Raw genomic sequence first — 16,894 nt, forward strand, 5'->3', positions numbered from 1 at the left:
ATACCCATGACACCCCCTGTGTGGGGCAGGAAGAACGGCAACAAAACTGGCCTGCTATCCTTTCCGGCCCTTGTACCGATCGGCTCTACGTTTTTGCACTGGCACGTGGGTTTGAGCAGAAAGCGGCCCTGGAAAACTACAAGGATGAAGGTTAATGTAGTTCTTTGCCTGCAAGAGCGTACAGAATGCAAATAGCTTCTGTTTTAAATCGCCCTCGTTAACAAGATGAGGAAAAGGAGTTGGTGAAGGAACCGGTGACTAAAATATACTTTAAAAGCAATATATCAGCTCACGACACTATAAGAATACAACTACTAATAAAAACAGTTATTTATTTATGCTATGTTCACAGCCAAAAATGGCTTTACATATACAGACAGATTAAAACACAAAATCCACAATTATTAAAAATTTTCATACAAAAATATCCTCTGATAGATCCTTTAAAATTGTTAAAACTAGTTCATAAAATTTCATCATGTGGTATAACAAGTTAATATCGTTTCCTTCCATCAGTCTTTTCCAAATTTCAACATCCTCAATTAGACTGGAATTCTTATAGCATAAAAGATACTTTTCACGAAGGAATGCAAGACTCTCTCAGTAACGTAGCTAGTGTTTGCAAGTTTCAATTTCTAACATACCACATAATCTACAAAACCTTGTATTTCTCTCAAATCGCAATTTAGCACCTAGGATTTCCATTGTGTCACAGTGGTTAAATTTGAACATAAAATACTGTTTTACAGTTGCTGCGGTGGGAAAAGCATATAGATATTTGGGTTTCACAGATGCTAGTGACCATTGTTCTAAGAATAGACCACGTGTAGATTTTGTGGACAGGGTAATCATGTGATGCTCCTTTGCATAGCTATATATTACTCCTTGTAGTAGTTTTTTAATCTTAGCTTGCTTTAGGAGTAGCCAACTCTTTGCATTAACAGTCGCCCATTTCACATATACCGCATGTAATCTACTTAAAGATGAAAACTGTTTTTTGTGACCCTCCTTAATAAATATATTAATCAGTTCGACCACAAAAGTACTAGTAGATAACATGCTTAATTTTGCGTATAACATTGCTGATTTGTATTCTAATATATCTTTTGCAAATCTAATATTACCTTCTAGTAAAATATATTCACATGATGTTGCACTAGGTAACCTAAACAATGATTTAAAAATGTTTCCTTCTAGTTTACACATTTCATTCACAAATTTACCACCCCAGATCTCGGCACCATATAATAAACAAACAAGATATTATCTTACTAGCATATAATAATAAAATGGTATTTACTCAGATAGCTCCTTGTTTCCCTATAAATTTACTAATAGCACCAGTGTTATTTAAGCATAAAAATTTAGTTGCCTCCCAATGATGTTTCCATAGCAGCTTAGATTCAATTATGACTCCTAAATAACGATAACATTCAACTTTTTCAAGCCTTTCTGCGTGCACCATCCACTTACAAATATTGGACTAAGTTTGTTTCGTGTTACCCAGAAAAGCCATTACCTTTGTTTTTGCAATGCTAATTTTTAACCCATTCTTTTCAGAAAAGAGCAACAGGCAATTGCGTCTTGTTTGAAGCCCTGCCGGCATATAGTCTAATAAGACCAGATCATCAGCATAACCTAGCCATGGTAGCTCTATTGTGCCCAGCTTCACTGGATTAACCATTTTTTTGTCTACCGCATTCATAAAATCGGCCAGGTAAAGATTAAACAATGTCGCTTCTAGCCTGCAACCTTGTTTTACTCCACAAACTGTGGGGATTGATTGGGAGAGCCGTCCTTCACCATCTAAACGTACCGTAACTGAGGGGTCAGAATAGGGTAACTGTATCATACACAAAAGCCCTTCTGGAATCCCCCAAAGTTTGTCTCTTATCACTGTATCAAATGCTGCAGAAGAATCTATGAACACCACATAAATACCAATAAAAACAGTTAAAAGCGCAACGTCAATTGGCCGCACGGTTATAAATGAATCGATGGTTACAATGGAGAGAGCCTTTTTGTAGCTGGCACAGACCAGCTCTACCTTCATGAAATTCTACTGCTTCGACAGGGATTCCAGGGAGGAGTCCAGAGTTGACCAGGCAGCGTTGTGAAACATGTTCGCTTCAAGGTGAGCCTGGTGAGGAGGTAAGAGATGCTTATGTTGAGCGTTGCCACCTCCCGTGGTTGTGCATGTGTGTACTGCTATGTATTCTTTATTCATGAGCATGTGAATCCATGCCAGACCTCATGCTGGAGAAGGAACAAGTTACTTACCTGTAACTTGTTCTCCAGCATGGGTCTGGCATGGATTAACATGCAAACCCTCCCGCCTACCCCTCTGCAGCTCTTCTTTTGGTCCTACTGCCGCTATGCATACTACCAAATCTGAAGATGGCTGCCTGGGGAGGAAGGGCCGTTAGGGAGAATTCTCATAAATGTGCTAATTCCCTTCACCTTAGAGAACCCCAGCAACTTTGCTGGATTTTGAGGGCTTGATTTTTTTTTTTAACCTGGAGAGTGTGAGCCTTTTTCCCCACTCTCTTGTGTATTTTGATGTGTGTTTTACTCTTGTGTTCTTTGATTGTGGAGTTTTAGACAACTCCATAGGCATCATCTTTTCATTTGTCACACAGCCCCCCAGTGCAGTGACATAGGGAAGCCTTTTAGGCGGTCCCAAGTTTAAATACTTTTTCTGGGATAAACTACCGTTTCCCAGAGAAAGTAAAGTGAAATTGACTTTACTAGTCTTTTCAAATTCCTAGACCCAGCACACACTATCTTACAATAGAGTGCTGGCGGTGTTACTTAGTGTCCCCTATGTCTAGAAACTCATGCAGCAGTCAAATGTTAGCCTTTCCTCTCTAATTGGCTGGTGGCAGTGGTTTTACAACTAACTACCATGATTTTTCCCGATGCAAACACCGATGGCGTTAAATTCGCGGGAGCCCTGTTTTTCAAGATGGTGTTTGAGCCTCCTTTGTTTAAACAGGTCCCGGTCTTCTTTTTTCGCCATTTCTTTTTAGAAGGGTCCTTCTAGAGTTTGTCTGTGCGCCAAACCAGGTTTGGTCCCTTTGTTCCTATGCCTTTGGTGGGCTTCAGGACTGAAGACCGCCTCTGGTGCCTGGGTGTCTGGGTTGGGCAGGAAGTGAGGGAAGTCCCCGAAACTCCCTGTGCTTGGTCTCCTGGGAGACCCAAATGCACTCTGGTGTGATTGGCTGGCTGGCCGACTGTCCGGCAAGGACAGCCACCCTGCTGGGTGAGTGGCAGGTAAGCTAGAATAAAGGGGAGGAAACTGGATAAAAGGACAGTCTCTTGGCTTGGAAGGCAGTCGACCACTGGAACAAAAGAACCGAAGACGAGCTGGAAGAGGATGGCTGCTGCAACTGTACCGTTGGTTTGCCCGGTGAAGCCCTGCTGCAGGTCTGAATCGCCAAGTTCATCTCGACAGTGAAGCCCTTCAAGGATGACTTCTTCCTTTTTGAGTTGGTGGAACCAATCAACTCGTAAGCCACCTGGATACCATTCTTGGAGCTGGTTGTATTTTCCTCAGACTGCTGCAGGAAACCAAATAACCAGGGAGAAGGACACCAGTTTGTGTGCTTGACTACAGCTACCAGAATTGAAGATTTGCCTTTGCCAGCTTTTGGACCAGTCCCCGTGCAGTGCAGGAGTTCCCCTGACGTCCTCCCTCTTGTCCCCACGACTGAGGCTCAGGAACAGCGAGATCTGCAGGAACTGCCAGGAGCAGACGTCTTCAGCTGCATCTTTTTCTTCATTGTAAGGTACTGTGAAAACCCTACCGAGAGAACTTACCTCTCACTGCGGAAGTGCTTGAAACTTTGGCAACTTTCAGGCCTAGTCAGCCTGTGACCCAACATATGAATCTTTCTTTTATGAACTACTTCTGAGAACTTTGGCAAAGACTTTTCCGTTTAACTACCAGAACTGCTTTATCCTATATAAAGCCCCACCTTACCTCTCCTCTCGTCTTACACTCCACACCTCCTCACGACCTACTAGATCAGCTCAAACTCGCAGCCTAATCCTGCCCAGATTTAAACTCCAAAAAGTGGGTGGTGTGAGCTTTCCTGTCCCAGCTTCAAAACTCTGGAACTCATTGCCTACCTCCATCAGAACTGAGCCCTCGTTCCAAACTTTCAAGAATAATACCAAATCTTGGCTGTTCACACAGAATGCGTGAAGCTCCTTCACTTAAGATTTGCTACCGACTTGTAATATATTGTAATTGTGTATATACAATACAATGTACTGCGTAATGTAATTTGCATATTATATATATTGTAACTTGTATCTAAGAATATGCGCCTGGTTGCCCCGGGGCCTGGCTGCACTTTACAAATAAAATAAACTTCAAACTATACAAGACTTTAGCCCATTGACTTTGGCCTAACCTATTGCATTGAATCAACTCCTCTGGTGAACTCAAAACTATTTGCACTGTTTAAGAGTAATTGAAATATTTGTTTTATTAACTTATGTCGTTTTACTCCTACTTCAAATGCTCTGAATGCCTTTTTCCTCATGCTTCATAACCTGCTAGTGTAATATACTGAAGTATATTTTTGTGTGATCTAGTTTGCCTCCTCCTAGTGAATGTTTTATAACTGACTGAAATAAATTAATAAGTGTTTTACCAAGAAACCTTCAGTATAAGAGTCTATTTGAATACTTGTAATTATAGACCTCTGTGTAACATCCTTACAGCTCGCATTCCCTCTTGAGATAAGCCTGGCTGCTCAGCAACGCTGGAAAAACAATTGGAGTGAAATCGGGTATAGCTAAGGAGAGCGGGGGGGGTAAACCTTACATATCTGAATCAAACACAAAATGAAGCCCCCACGCTAAAAGTAGGTTTAGAGCACACAATTCGCTGGATACAGTTGGGATTCTCACACTATCAGAACCACTTCAAGTGTAAGTAAATAGAAGTTCTAGGAGAATTCAACATGACTTCACCAATAATTCATTTAAAATAGGATACATTTTAATAGAATCGTAATTTGCATAAAAACAAATATATAAAAGCTAACATAAAAATGAACAAAAGTGACAAGTGCTTCAGAAAGTGTTAGGTGCTAGTCACTAAGGAACTGACAATGTGCAATTCACAATTGGACTGTATCTCTTCTCTGAGATACTATAATGACAAAGTGTACATGTAAACATAAAGACAGTTTCAGGTACTTATAACTTCACTCTTCATTAAACAGCAAACCACACGGTATCTAGAATCAAAGACCATCATTATAAAGTGACTCTAATTAAGATGCCTGAGTCAACATATACCTAAAGTGCATCATGTATAATTGATACTACTCAAGATACTTCTCAGTTGTATCTATGAAAACCCTACATGTTTCATTCCTTCAGTATTAAAAACTAGTAACAGGAACTTCTTCAGGGGAACGTGTGAGCTTAGGGCCAAAGGGCACCCACAGACCACCATACGGTGGTATCAAGATAACGCTTGAAGGGTTGGAGTGGTCATAGAAATGTGGGGTCTTGAATGGTGTATCCCAAAGGGGACTTAAATGAAGTAAGAGTCCCAGTTCACTTGTGTTGACTACAAGGGAGTTGATCCAGTGTAAACCTAATAATAGAAACAAACCAGAATAATTAGTGTGGGTGCTCAAAAGGGTACATCGATCATTTTGTTCTCTAAATTAGATGTAGATAGGAGCTTACAGTCTCTGTATCGGTAAAGTGTCCTCAAACTGTATTAATTCTCTGAGTGGCAGTTCAAAAACATCCCTGTGGACATACAAAATAACAGGACACTCAGCCCTATATGCAGTGCTTAATTAGTGGGGGTGGTTGCCAGTGCCCAACACCGGCACTCTTTTTTTGGGCACCGGAACTCATCCGGGGCCAGCGCACGTGCCATTGCTTTGTTTGTTCTTCCACTTCACTTTGCTTCGATTATAAATCATTGGGATTTGTCATTCTGATCTCGATCTCGCTCGTGCTTGCAGGTTGCAGGCCATAGCTGGCTGGCCTGGGAGGGGCCAGCAATAGCAATTAACAACAAACTGGTACAAACAGCCAATGAAAACTACCATTCTGTTGTTACTATGCAGTATTTGATACATTCTGTATAGTAACACAGAATGTGCAGTTTTCATTGGCTGTGCTTCTGAGCCAGTGAAATTACATGGTGACGTGGTGTTGTTGCCACAGGAGGCAGCGTGGCGCCACCTTCATTTCGTGAGTTACTGTGAAGTGAAGGTGTTGAGGCGTGGTGTCATCGGTCCTGACTTGTGAGAGAGAGAGAGCTTGCCCTGCTGCACTGCGTGGTGCAGCCTCGTTGCTTCCTGGGGCCCCCTCTGCCCGCTTTTTCATTTGTGTGGGTGCCAGTGTGCGCACCCGGCCCCCCACCCTGAGGCCCCGAAAGGAGACCAGGTCCCAGCTGGCAAAGCAGGTAAGTCACTTGTTGCTGCGTGCGGTGCAGCCGGAGGCTGTCAAAGTCAAGTGATCAGACAAGGAAGGCCCAGGTCGGGGCCCAGGCAGCGGCACGGTCCCCTGGTGGTGTCCTGACTGCCCAGGAGTCAGGACCCCACCAGGGGCCCATCCACGCCTGGGCTTTTGTCTGTGCGACCTTTGTGCAGTGTGCTGCTGACTGCAGTCAGTGCCAGGCCCAGGCCAATTTCTGTGACATGGGGCTGCCGGCTACCGCAGACTGAGTCGGATGACTCTGCCGCGGGCAGCCGGGCCCGTGGATTGTGCCCAAAAGTATGTTTTTTACTTTTTTCTTTGAAAACCTGAAATTCCGTGGGGCCAGGGCCCCGCACCACGGAAGGTAGGTTTTAAAAGAAATAACTTATTTTGAGTGGTGGCTGTGGTCCATCACTTTGAAAGTGATGGGCCCCATCCGCCCAAATACACGTTTTTTCTTTTAAAATTTTACCTTCCGTGGGGCCGCTGTGCCGCGAACCTATTTTTGTCATCAGGCTCAGCATGGCCGTGGCGGTGGTGGCCCCACGGAAGGTAGCCTAAGTGATTAAGGCAAGGCAGGGCAAAGCTCAGGACCGGGCGGGGCACGGGCGGCAGCGTGGTCCCACTAGTGTCTGTCACAAAAGGAAAGAATTGTCGTTTACAACTTTGGCCACTTTTTCATTGGTGCCAAGCCTGACTCGAGACAATTGTGTGCCCCAGTCCGACCCTGGATAGCATTCATCTAAGCGAAACATGAACTGTGAATTTTTGCCTGGGTGTTTCCGTTCTTCCTTTTAATGTTATCGGCCTCATTAGTTCACAAACGAGCTTCAGCGAGGGGACCCCGAACGGTGCACGTATTGGGCCGAAACCGAACCGGCTGCACTTCGTGAAAAAAGCCCATGCAAAGACGAACTTCTGAAATGCCATTTCAGGCTTAAAGATACACACATGGAAACTAGACGGGGATAAACATGGTGCACGTGCCCACTAACCTGTCGTCATAATAAAAGCACTAGTTGAGTATTTGTGTATAATTCTAAACAGTCTTTTGATGTCAATTTTTTACATAATTCCAGCGCATGATTTCTATCCAGATGTGTGGTTTATACACCAGATGTTGCCCCTTAACCTGGGTACAATACGCTCAGAGCATGTGCTCCGAATCAGAGCGCATGCAATCCTCAGATAGGAATCCTCAAATAGGGAGGTGGGCGTCTGTTACACCCCGCAGTTTAGTGAAGTATGTCAAGAACATGTCAGTGGGAAGGAGGTATCCGAGTATGCATTCTCCTCTGGCTCCTGAATATTGGGTGACAAAACATATTTAGTTTTTTAATATGCGTTAAGGTGGAAAGAGGTCCTAAAGCAGAAGTAGCATAGGCCGTTGATTTCACAACAATGTTTTGCAGAAATGACTTTTTCCAAGTTAAACCACACCATGCTCATGCTTGAAGAAAGAGTGAAGGGTGAAGGGGGATGCATTTAGAAGATGTGATGACTGATAAGGGCTTGAGAGTTAATAGATTACACAAAACACCTGGATGAGGTGACTGAAGAACAGGTTGAGGGTGGGTGCTCTTCCTGGAGGTAACCGATAAACAATACTTGGTGTGCTTTAACAGACTGTCAGATGGGGCAGAAGGAGTAGAGACAAATACAGTGCAACAGTGACAGAAACAGAATGCTTTTTTATTTATTTGCATTTTTAAAGCGCTCACACAGCCTGGGGGAATTGAGACGCAGTTACAGGAGGAGCATGTCTTAGTTGTGTATTTACTACTGGCTGGTGCCAGCAGTTGCTGCAGCGCCAAACACGTGACGTGGAGCAGCAGCAGTGTGATGGGCTGATGCTGGGCCGATCTAGGTAGGTCTAGCACTGAAATCGCGCGGCCGGCGTGCCCGCGCTGAGGCTGGCGCCGCGTCTGCACTGAGGGCGGCCCGCGCTGCGGACGGCACCGCGCCCGGCTTTATGGTGCTAATATTTTTTGGGCACTGGCACTTATTTTTTTACAAATTAAGCACTGCCTATATGCCACGGTAGTGAAGAAACTAGGCAACAAATGGCATTATACATAAACTGGAATAATGGAAAACCAGTGGTAATGATAACTACTGATAGGAAGGAGCCGACTTACATAAATCGTGTCTCGAGGTTAAGTAAGCCTGTTGTTGTGTAGGCAATTGGGTTGTTGCATAGGAGACATCAAGTTGATGAGTCTGGGATTCAACCTGTAAATGGATCAATACTACATAAGCAACCAAATTGTATAAATTATTCAACTAATGGTGCCCAAGATCTAATACGGAGAGTGTAAGTTATGTGGTCGCATATAGTGAAAATAGCAATCTGGGTCATACGGCAGTAATCACAAAACGGAAGAATGTCAGCATGGATCGGCTCAATGCCTCTGTGGGAGGGAGATGACCATCAGAGCGTACAGCAAAAAGTGCAGTGGAAAGACAAATGCGGTATACCTTAGAAGGTTCAGGCTGGGCAGGCGCTCAAAAAGTAGTGCTGTTCTCTCGGCGTCAACTGGAAAACCGTGACTCCTGCAGCCTGGTATGATATTCGTTCAGCAAGCCAGGATTGCACATGTGTCGGACACAGTTCGCTAATCGCTTGGTATAGTCACGTGTCCTCCTCTGCAGAGTTCCCGCTATGGTACTGCAGCTGGACCTAATGGTGGCGATATAGTGCGCATGCGCTAGGCCGGGTACACTTAATCTCTTCGATCGGTAAGCGTCGAAGTGAGTAAAAGGTGACAGTCACGGACTGGTGTTGCTATGCGCATGTGCACAGACAGGTAACGCTACTCATATCGAGTGTCAAGCGTTGTACGGTGGATAAGTGCAAAAATCAGTGCCCATTCGGATCAGGTGATGCTGTTAAGATCGCAAATATATAAATGTAATGTGATGTAACACTATGTGTATCGGTTACTGACTTGCCATATTAGACCGCACTGAAGATGCCATTTACAATGTGATGGAGTATTATAAGGTTGTGGCTAATCACGGGGGCAGTAAACCTTACGCTCCCTACTATGGGAAGCGTAGAGAAATTAACATGTGATGTAGTGGCAATAAATCACTTGGTCAATACTACTAAAATGAATACTCGTAGCCCCACGTTCACCACAATGGGCGAACTAGATGGGGATTCTTGCTGGTGTCAGGGCCAAGTTGCAGATGGACGAATATGACTTTCTTCAATGTAGGTCGAAGGGAATAGCGCTGGATAGTGTCAGGGAGTGAAAGAATTAATACAAATATGCATTAATAAAGACATTCCAGTCGATATTTTCATTGAGCCACAAGGGGTAACTTTTGGTCAGAAAGATCTTTTGCTCTTGTATGCTTAGAGTAAGTTTATCCACACTTAGATCTTGAGTCAGCAACGCTACCACAAAACTGTGTAGTACAGACTTATACCAAAGGTTGGTTTTGCTTACACCTGTAGTCCTAGTTGTGTGTAGTGGTCCCAAAGGGTACTGCATACAAACTTTGCCTAACATGGGCTTGGGTAGAGGGCAGTTATTGGCTGGGGCAGTATGACCCAGAGGTCAGCGATTGGTTGTTAGGAGAAAGACCGTTCAGAAATGAAATTGAAACTGATTTTTTCTATAACGAGGATTCCCAGCCTCACGGGGAATATTCCTGAGCATGTAAATCCATGCCAGACCCATGCTGGAGAACAAGTTACATGTAAGTAACTTGTTCCTAGATTATCTTACCTTATTCCACAAAGTCGCTCCAGAGCGTTGGAGTGCACGCAGTGGTGTCCAGGGCAAACCCCCAGACTCAAGCTGCTGCTTGTATCCTCTTAGCGAGTCCTTTAACTGGGTCGCCAACGTTGGCTAAGCCTTCTTGCATCTTCTTTCCTAGAGACTCAAAAGTATCCACAAGAACTTTTGACTTCTGCTGCTTTTCAAGACTTTAAGCCTCTCCTAACTGCCTTTCAGCTAGGGTTGCATTTTGGACTTCAAAAGACTTAATGTGCTTAGAAACTTCCTCTATAAACTCTAGCTCTGCTAGGTTAACACTAACCAACTGTTTTCCCACCCAAAACTCACTTTTGAATGGATTGTCCTCCCACGTATTCCTAATCTTAGATATATTCGTCAGCTTGCTGCTTCTTTCGAGGCTGCGTAGCTTGGTCCCTCAACGGCCGCCGTCGACATCATCTGTCGTTTAAATGGCTTGAGCCGCGCCTGTTGGTTCAGTTCCGTTTTTCCGAGCTTCTGCTTCGTGTATCTAAAACAGCGCGTCAATTTTTCTCTTCGAGAAAGGTCGTCTTCTTCAACCCCGACTACACCCAAGACAGTGTTTCAAATGCGGAAGAAAAATGTCCATTACGGATCCTCACCGTAACTGTCTTTGGTGCCTTAGTCCTGATCACGGAGTCGACTAGTGCAGGTTGTGTCAGGCGATATCGAACAAGGCTCTTAAGGAACGCCAAAATAAGCTAGCGGTGGGGGACGAGTCTTTCAAGTCTGCTAAAAGACTAAAAGACTCGAGAGAATAGAGACCTAAATTGTGTCATGAGTCGAGGCGATCGAGGTCGAAAAGTCGCTCGAGGAAGTCTTTTTCCTCGTCATCCAAAAGATCAAAAAAGCGACATCATAGATCTTCGTCCTCTTCTTCCTCGCCCGACAGAAGGTTAATTTCTTGTCCTTCGAAGCAGGATTCCCCAAAGAAATGGGCGGCCTTTAGGGTTTCAATGCTAAAAAATGTTGAGAAGGCGGCCCGACCCCCTCAAAAAAGCTACGTGAAGAGCATGCCCCTGTCCACTCTAAAGGTGACCGAGGGAAATCCAAAACGTCTCGCACTAAATCCGACAAAAAGTCAAGGCCGTCCTCGGACGATGATTCTCCAGCACCTCATGAGACTGTACAAAAACCTTCGGTGCATAAATTGAGGTTGCCGGAGGACAAAATGGCGTCCTCCTCGTCGAAGTCAACTATCGACTCAACGCTTCCGTCGAAGCCCAAAATGGCGTTGATGCCTTACTCAAGATCGAAGCCATCCTCGTGCCTTCGGTTTCCATCCAGTACATTGAAGCTGTTGTCGATTCCGTCGACGACTTTGTCTGGGAAATCTCTCATACCGGTTCCCAAAATGACAACTACGGCTAAGGCTGTTCCACCTATGGCAGAATTTTTTTTCCACCCTCAGCCCAAGCAAGAATTTTTCAAATCTGTCTGCTATTTTTGAGGAACAAACCTCTGATGATGAAATTACACCAGCTGGTGTTCGATGTGGGACAAGAGAAGTCCCTGAGGACATGGTAGATCCAAATTAAAAAATGTCAGACCTTTATGACGTTCTACAATCGGCCAGTGGCCTAGATTCCTCACCTGAGGTATATTTTGAAAGACCTGACCCCACAGGCCATGCTGAACCGGTGTATAGGAACCTCATGGGAAGGGTGATGGATTTTATGGGGTGGAAATCAGTGTCCCCAAGATATGACCAGGACGACTTAACAGACATTATTGATGAAGGACCTCAGAAATACGCAGTCCTTCCCTTCCACAAAGCTCTCCAAAAGAGTTATGACAAATTGGGAAACACCTGATTCTCTACCAGCTGTGAATAAGAAATGTTTAGGAAAGTATAGAACTGCTCCCTCAGATCCAGAATATTTATCGAAGCATCCTTCGCCTGAAAGTTTGGTAATTCAGGCTGCGACTGCGAATAGACAGTCGGCTTATCCCTCTATGCCCCCTGACAGGGACGATAAAAAGATCGATGCCTGGGCGAGGAAGGCTTTTACTTCTGGTAGTATGGCTCTTAAATCTACTAATGTGACTTGTACATTAGCTAGGTTCACTTATACCCTGTGGAGCTGTTTAGATGCAGCAGCTGATCTCATCCAGGAGGGCGAGGAGGAGAGGGATGGTTTCCGGGCGATAGTAACCGACGGGAAGGAGGCTATGGAGGAGTGCCTCAAGTCGCGACTGGATACTGCAGAGAGCATAAGATCATCCATGGCATCTAGTGCAGTCTTGCGTAGATTCGCATGGCTAAGAAAATCTAGTTTTGCATCTGATGTACAATCCAGGTTACTTAATATGCCTTTTGACGGCTTGAGGTTGTTTGGCAGCAAGGCAGACGAGAGCTTGGAGAAGCTGCAGACCCGAAAGCGGCAGCAAAGTCACTCGGTGCCGCTATAAGGCAACCCCAACAGCACTCTTACGCAGGGTCATCTTCCTGGAAGAGTCGCCCTTTTCGCTTCTATCTCTCTTTTGGAAAAGGGAGAGGGCAGGCCAGTCAGAGGGGACAACCAAGGAAACCCTTTCGTGATGGAAAAGGGAGAGGTGCTAGATCAACCACAGCCGCGGCTACTACCTCCTCAGCCACTGCTGCAGCCGCTGCAAAGCCACTTTGAGGCCTTAACCCACAAGACCCCGGTGAGAGGCAGAATCACTATGTATCTGGACGTATGTTGGGGCATTACATCGGATGCCTGGGCACTAGAAATAGTGACCCATGGTTACTGTCTTCCTTTTCATCAAAGGCCTCAAGATCATCCACTGGGAGCCAACACTGTGAAAATTCCAGACCCGCTCCTTGTGCAGGAGATTTTAACCTTGCTAGAGAAAGGTGCAATAGAACATGTACCTGTAGCGGTGAGGAACATGGGTTGGTACTCCCCGTATTTTCTCATTCCCAAAAAGGACGGAGGATTGAGACCCATCTTGGACTTGAGAAATTTGAACAAATTCCTCAGGAAGGACAAGTTCAAGATGGTAACCCTTTCTCAGATCCTTCAGGCTCTTCAGCTTCAGGACTGGCTGGTTTCATTGGACCTTCAGGATGCTTACTTTCATGTGCCAATCCATCCCAAAAACAGAGTACCTGAGGTTCGCAATTGGCGGATCTCACTATCAGTTTCGAGTTCTGCCATTTGGCCTGACCTCCGCCCGAGGGTCTTCACCAAACTAATGGCGGTAGTGGCAGCAAGACTCAGGCAGGTGGGGATTCACATCTACCCTTATCTGGACGATTGGCTAATCAGGGCAACTTCACCCGTACTGGCCCAAGGACATCTGGCCTTGACCTGTCACTTCCTACACAAATTGGGCTTCTCCCCCAATTACAAGAAGTCACAAATGATTCCGAGCTAAAGACTCCAATTCATCAGAGCGGTCCTGGACACCACCTCGGGGAAAGCCTCACCTTCCGAGGAAAGAGATTACCACATTTTGCAGATGGTAACAAAATTTCAGAATGCCCAACATCTACCGGCGTTCAACTTCCTTAGTTTGCTAGGCCTAATGGCATCCTACATTTTTCTGGTGCCAGAGGCTCGACTGAGGATGAGATCCCTGCAATGGGCCCTGAGGACTTGATAGTCCCAGTTTTCGGGGGAGATGTCAGATCTTCTACAAGTCCCATCCAAAGTGGCTCAAGATCTCCTATGGTGGGCTTGCAAGGAGAATATCCTCGGAGGGGAACCTTTTTGGCAACCATTGCCGGAGATAACTGTTGTGACGGATGCCTCACTCACAGAGTGGGGGACCCACACCAATGATCTGACAATCGGTGGTTGTTGGTCTCCATCAGAGTCCAAACTGCACATCAACCTTTTGGAGCTGAGGGCAATCGGACTAGCGCTGAAGGCCTTTCTGGCCTCTGTACAGGGAAAGAATGTCCTGATAATGACTGACAACACAGTTGCCATGTACTACCTCAACAAAAGAGGAGGTGTAGGATCACTCCCATTGTGCAGAGAGGTGATGCAGCTCTGGTTCTGGGCAATGCAAGAAGGAATCTCTCTATCGGCAGTTCACCTAGCCGGAGAGCTGAACACAGCAGTGGACGCTCTGAGCAGGCAGAGCACAGGCTCCCACAAGTGGGAGCTAGCTCAGGAAGTCCTTCAAGAGATCTTCGCCCTTTGTGGAACCCCTCAAGTAGATCTGTTCGCGACCAGTGCCAACCGGAAGTGCGAACTGTATTGCTCAAGGGAATTTCCCCCGAGAGGAGCTCTAGGGATGCGTTCGTAGTGGACTGGATATTTCCGCTCCTTTACGCGTTTCCTCCAGTCCTCGTGATTCCTCAAGTAATCAGGAGGTTGAGAAAGTTCAGGGAAACCATGATCCTCATTGCCCCAGGTTGGGCCAGGAGAATGTGGTACCCGGACCTTCTGGACATGTCCATCTGCCCTCCAATACGTCTTCCACAAAGAGAGGATCTTCTCTCGCAAGAGGAAGGTCGGGGTCTCCATCCAGAGGTCAAGACACTCAACCTTCACGCCTGGCTTCTGAGAGGTTGAAATATAAGGATTGAGACCTCCCGGATGACGTTATGGAGATTTTGCTTTCGGCCAGAAGGCCAGCACCAAAATCCTTATACGGGTGTCGTTGGAAGAAATTCAGTAACTGGTGCAGGGATAAGAATGTGGATCCTTTTCAATGTACCACTCCCATGGTGCTTTCCTTTCTATTACATTTAGCTAACTCGGGGCTCCAAGTTGGAACTATTAAAGGATATTTGGCAGCGCTATCGATCTTCAAGCACTCCTCAGAAGAAGTTTCATATTTTAAAATGCCTTTAGTTATCCAATTTCTTTAAGGGTTAACCTGCACCTTTCCAAGTTCCCATTTGGGATTTAAATTTAGTTTTAAAGTTTCTAATGTGTGCCCCTTTTGAGCCTTTACATTCTTGTCCTTTAAGGCTCCTCATTTTAAAAACGGTTCTACTAGTGGCTCAAACTTCAACCCGCAGTGAGTGAGTTGCAGGCGCTCTCTTGAAAGCCTCCTCACACGGTTTTCCATAAAGATAAAGTTGTTTTAAAGGCCAAGCCTTTTTTCCTACCTAAAATAGTTTCGGATTTCCATCTGTCACAGAAAATCACTTTACCATCTTCTTATCCTCCTCTGCACCCTAGTAAAGAGGAGGAAAGATTTCAGACTAGACCCTAAAAGGGCTCTCAGTTTCTACATATCTAGACTGGAAAGATTTAGACAAACAGATCAGTTGTTTGTCGGGTATACTGGACACAAATTGGGCCTTGGTGTGTCCAAACAAACTATATCCAGATGGATTATCCTAGCAATATCTGAATGTTATAAATTGGCTGGAAAGCAGCCTCCAGATGGTTTAAGGGCTCATTTAACCAGGGGCATAGAAACTTCTACGGCTCTTCAGAGGGGTGTCCCAGTGCAAGACATTTGTGCTGCGGCCACTTGGTCTTCAATGCACACTTTTTTACAAAACATTGTTTAGACACCACTTCTTACCAAGGAGGCCTTTTTGCAAAAGATGTCCTTAATTCTGTGCATAATTAAAGAACTATGATACTCCCTCCTCCTCTAAATTAAAACTGCTATGGTAGTCTATCTAAGATGAGGAATACCTGGGAGGACACAATCCATTCGAAGAACAAGTTACTTACCAACTGTAACGTTCTTTCGACTGGATGTTCCTCCCATGTATTCCTCATCAACCCTCCCAAACTACCCCTCTGTACAGTTCTTATACTTGTTGCACTTGTACTTCCTTAAGAGCCTGACATCTGCCGACACAGAATACAACTAATGCGACCATTAACATCGAAAAAAACAGAACTGAACCAATGGCCCCGGCTCGTGCCATTTATACGACGGATGACGTAGACAGCGGCCGTCGAGGGACCAAGCTACGCAGCCTCGAGCACAGCGCCCTCTGGCGAAAACATTTCCGAAAGAAGCAGCAAGCTGACGAATATATCTGAGATGAGGAATACGTGGGAGGAATATCCAGTCGAAAGAACGTTACAGTTGGTAACTAACTTGTTCATCTTGTATGTGTATGCTGACTAAATGCAATTACTGTATTACTTTGTGGGAGCGCGTTATTACCAATAATACGATAGATGTGTCAAACTCCTGTAACAATTGTGCACGTTCAACTACCAACTAAGAAGTGGCCTTTTGAAAGTATTGTAAAGTATATACCTGTGTCTGTTGGTTTATTGTGTTTGTTTAAATATAATCTATATTTTAATATACATTTATGTGTACGTGTTTTTTTTTTTAAAATGTGCATTACTGTGTTTAGTGTACTTACCTACAGCTCACATCTTCCTCTTAAGATAAGCCTGACTGCTTTGCCACTCTACCAAGGTCTCTGAGTAGTACAGACTGATACTAAGAGTTGGATCTACAAACCACTGGGATAGCTTACTAAATCCCTACCTCCAAGTGGGACTCTAGGAAAACTCCCCTAACACTTTGGACCTTATCTGGTGCTCCAATTTCTTTGTACTGACCTTCAGCCTTCTCTTTCCGTCCTAAGATAAGCCTGGCTGCTCTGTCCATGCTACCAACATATCAGGTGGTACAGCCTTATATGAAGAGTTTTGTATTACTCATTTGTATGGTTTCATAAAGCCCGTAGGTGGACTTTTGAAAAACAGTCTTAACAAGGCCATTTTAAAGTATATGGT

The 16,894-nt window shown here is 44.9% G+C and overlaps 1 protein-coding gene across 1 annotated transcript in view; it reads left to right on the forward strand.

The window, feature by feature from the left end:
* The window catches only part of PRPF8 (pre-mRNA processing factor 8), a 497,675-nt gene that overhangs the window by 296,632 nt on the left and 184,149 nt on the right, over positions 1-16,894 (forward strand). The window lies entirely within an intron of this gene.

The sequence above is a fragment of the Ambystoma mexicanum genome, chromosome 9 (assembly GCF_040938575.1).
Source record: "Ambystoma mexicanum isolate Mex_15411 chromosome 9, UKY_AmexF1_1, whole genome shotgun sequence".
Lineage (NCBI taxonomy): Eukaryota > Metazoa > Chordata > Amphibia > Caudata > Ambystomatidae > Ambystoma > Ambystoma mexicanum.